This window comes from Myotis daubentonii, chromosome 3 (genome assembly GCF_963259705.1).
Source record: "Myotis daubentonii chromosome 3, mMyoDau2.1, whole genome shotgun sequence".
Lineage (NCBI taxonomy): Eukaryota > Metazoa > Chordata > Mammalia > Chiroptera > Vespertilionidae > Myotis > Myotis daubentonii.
The window spans coordinates 140250600-140254884 of record NC_081842.1 but is presented as its reverse complement, the minus strand read 5'-3'; the positions used below and the strand labels follow the sequence as shown (position 1 = coordinate 140254884).

General features: G+C 49.0%; 1 pseudogene; it reads left to right on the top strand.

Annotated features, from left to right (window-relative positions):
- The first annotated feature begins 3502 nt into the window (after positions 1-3502).
- On the top strand, positions 3503-3991 carry LOC132230751 (small ribosomal subunit protein uS2-like; annotated as a pseudogene).
- Positions 3992-4285: the final 294 nt, after the last annotated feature.

Here is a 4285-nt window from a genome sequence, read left to right as displayed (position 1 = left end):
CATGCACAGAGCAGGGCCAATCAGGGGGTTGGGTCGCTGCCCCCTGTCATGCACAGAGCAGGGCGGATCAGGGGGTTGGGGCGCCGCCACTGTCACACTCAGGGCAGGGCCAATGGGGAGGTTATGGCTCTACCCTGTCACACACAGAGCAGGGCCCGTGGGGGAGGGGGGGTGGTGGTTGGGGCGCTGCACCCTGTCACACACACAGCAGGGCCAATCAGGGGGTTGGAGCACCACACTCTGTCACACACAGAGCCTCAGGGCGATCAGGGGGTTGGGGAGCTCCCACCTATCAGGCACAGAGCAGGGCTGATCAGGGGGTTGGGGCGCCTTCCCCTGTCACAAACAGAGCAGGGCGGATAGGGAGGATGTGGCCCCGCCCCCTGTCACACACAGAGCCACAGGGCGATCAGGGGGTTTGGGTGCTGCCCCCTGTCACGCTGATCCCGGTGCCGGGAGACCTCGCGGCTCCGCTGATCCCGGTGCTGGGAGGCATATTACCCTTTTACTATATAGGATAGAGGCCTGGTGCATGGGTGGGTGCTGGCTGGTTTGCCCTGAAGGGTGTCCTGGATCAGGGTGGGGGTCCCCACTGGGGTGCCTGGCCAGCCTAGATGAGGGGATTATGGCTGTTTGCATCTGGTCACACACCCTTCAGGGTGGGGGTCCCCACTGGGATGCCTGGCCAGCCTGGGTGAGCGGATGATGGCTGTTTGCAGCTGGTCACACACCCTTCAGGGTGGGGGTCCCCACTGGGGTGCCTGGCCAGTCTGGATGAGGGGCTGAGGGCTGTTTTCAGGCTGGCGGGTGACTGAAGCTCCCAACTGCTCCTTTTTTTCTTTTTCTTTTTTTTTTTTTACAGAGAGGAAGGGAGAGGGACAGAGAGTTAGAAACATCGATGAGAGAGAAACATGGATCAGCTGCCTCCTGCACACCCCCCAATGGTGATGTGCCCGCAACCAAGGCACATACCCTTGACGGGAATCGAACCCGGGACCCTTCAGTCCGCAGGCCGACGCTCCATCCACTGAACCAAACTGGCCAGGGCCTTTTTTTGTTTTTTTATTCTGGGCCAGCTTTAGCTCTGACTCCAGCTCTGAGGCCTCTGCTGCTGAAAGCAGGTATCTGGTTTGTTTGGGTTCTATAATCGAAACACTGTATCAACTCCAGCTCTGAGATCCCTGGGGCTAAAAGCAGGTTTCTGGGGTTTTGTTTAGCTTCTATATTTGTAACAATGTTTCAAACTGCAAGCTCAGAGGCTGGCAAGGCAGGCGGGGAATGTTGGTTTCCTCCATCATTGAAGCAAGCAAGCCTCATGTTAGCTTCAAGCTGCCTGGCTGCCGGCCGCCATCTTGACTGGCAGTTAATTTGCATATCGCCCTGATTAGCCAATGGGAAGGGTAGCGGACGTACGCTAATTACCATGTTTCTCTTTTATTAGATAGGATTAGGTCACCTGGAAACCAGATGGGCTGAGCCCCAAAATGGCACCTATACCCAGGGATAGGGAGTAGAGATTTTAAAGGATTCTAGGTGGGCTTTTTTCAATTGGGAATTCTCTTGGCAGGTCCGGATCCTGGGCAAGTCCAGAGGGGAAAGTTACTGGTCTTAGCTAATGGAATGTGGTCTAAGTGAAAGGAAATGTTGGTTGTGAAATGATCTACTGGTCAGTTTCCCAGGGAAGGGGTATCAATTCAGTTATGTGATCAGACCTAACAATTACTTTTGAGGGAGGGAAGGGTTTGTGATTGAGATGGAGCACACAGACAGGCTTCTGGGGTGGCTGACAAAATTCTGTCTCTTCATTTGGGAAGTGATTACAAGGATATTCACCTTATAATAAACCATCAAGCTGTTAGGGAAAGTGACACAAACGGAACCTCTTTCACTCACACACCTGAACTGTGAAGGATATCCTTCAGTAAGAGAGAAATGGAATCCAGAAGCAAGGAGTGAGATGTAAAAAAAAAAAAAAAAAAAAAAAAAAGCCTTTAAGAAAATGAGATCCTGCAAGGATCTAATGAGATAAATGAATTTGAGAAACAGAGTCTAGAAAAGCATGGTGAACTGATCATTGCTGGAGACCAGTTCCAGCATGTCATAATTTCAAGAGTTTCATCAAAAGGTTGATGAGACCTGGGGACTCAACAGGGTTGAGTCACACATGTAGTCACCTGTTGGGAATGGCTGAAGGCATTTCCCCAAACCTGAATAGGATACATTAAACTAGCCGTGGGCAAACTACTGCCCGCGGGCCGGATCTGGTCCGTTTGAAATGAATAAAACTAAAAAAAAAGACCGTACCCTTTTATATAATGATGTTTACTTTGAATTTATATTAGTTCACACAAACACTCCATCCACGCTTTTGTTCTGGCCCTCCGGTCCAGTTAAGAACCCATTGTGGCCCTCGAGTCAAAAAGTTTGCCCACCCCTGCATTATACTTATTGCTTGCTGCCAGACAGCTAAAAGGCATCTTAATCTACATGTTATTGCCTCCTACTGGCCAAACACCTGAACAGCTGTAGGCTAATTCCCCCATTCTGACAATGGACTCTGTACCGAACCCTGACCCTTTGAAGTGTATATCTCTGCCTCGCCTCAGGACAAGTTGTGTTAATAAAAATTATGGGGTTGTGGGGACGAGGAGAACCTAAGAACTTAGACTTAAGATCTTGGATCTTAGCTCCTTTAGCTAAGCTCCTCTGACTCCCAGTGCCTTTCAAAATTGTATCTCGTCTCCGGACTCTTTATTAGTCTCTAGATTCCTATTAAACCTACGCACAGCCTTCTCCAGATTCTTGAACCCTTCTTGATGCTGAGACAAGAACCACGGCAGATCATGTGTATTAATTTCCTTTCCAAAATACCCATTGAAAAGAAACAAAGGACTAAAGCTGTAAACCTACAAGGCGCATATAGTTTTGCAAGGCAGGAGGCCATTGACGTAAGGAGGAGAGACTCAGAGCTTGGAGGTGCATGAAAGTGGAAGTGAAGTACAGTAAGTTCACAAGAAGCAGATTGAGTAAAAGTCTGTATGCTAAATAGTGACTCCTCAACCCCACTCCCCCCTCCTAACTCTGTTCTTAAAATTCTATCAGCCAAACCTATGCCTCCAAAGCTAGATATTGAAATCTTTTGAGAAACTGAATGCTCTCAGAGAAAACCCTCTATATGTTGTCATTTGGGTATCCAAGAACCAAAGTTTGGTTTGCAGCTTATCACTCTCCTCTGAAACATACCAGGATATAAAAATAAAATGCTAATGTCTCAAGAGCAACAGTAGAATCTAATCTGTAAACATGTTTGAGATGGGAAAATAATATTGAGGAGCATTTAACAATTTAAAAAATAATTGCATAGATATACAAAAAACAACAACAACAAAAATTGAAAGGCAATCATTAAAACCATGAAGAGCAAGCCTTTCTGAGCTACCCAGAGAGTGGTCTATCCTGCATTGTTCTGAGTTCCTGTTGTAACTTAAGAGAAACTTGCACCATGTCCGGAGGCTTTGATGTTCTGCAAAAGAAGGAGGAAGATGTCCTCAAATTCTTTCCTCCCCCTTAGGTGACACTAACCTTGATTTTACATTATAAATCTAGAGAGAACCTGGGATAAACTTCTGCTGGCAGCTTTTGGCGTTGTTGCCATTGAAAACCGCGCTGATGTCAGTGTCATTTCCTCCAGAAATACTGACCGGGGAGCTGTGCTGAAACTGCTGCTGCTTCACTCCAGCATTCTGAGCGCGGTGGTTCCTGATCCCGGGGCTGAGCACCAGCCTCTCACAGAGGTGTCTGCGGTAGCCTGCTTACCGTTGCTCCGTGTAACCCAGACTCTCCTCTGCGCTGTGTGAACAGGGCCATCCTGTGAAACCACAAGGGAGCTCTCACTCAGTGGGTCTGATGTGGTGATGCTGGCCCGGGAAGTTCTGCGCATGCGCGGCACCATCTCCAGTGACCACCGTGGGAGGTCATGCCTGAGCTCTAAGAGCAGGCCACTGCTGAAAGGCTGTGACCAAGGAGGTGTTCCTGGGTGAGTGAACCGCTCTCGCTCTCACAGTGACTGCTGCTCAAGTTGAAGTCACAAGCTGGTCTGAAGGCATGCAGGTGCCCTCTGCGCCTGGTTCCCTACTGAAGACTGGGGCACTCAGCCTGCCACTGCCCAGAGCCCCGAATGGGTAGGAGCAACCACCGAATGGCCTAAAGCTGTTCTTCCACAGACTCTTAAACAGAATGGAAATAAGGGTGATGAAAATCAAACAGTTAAAAGATACCAGGAGAA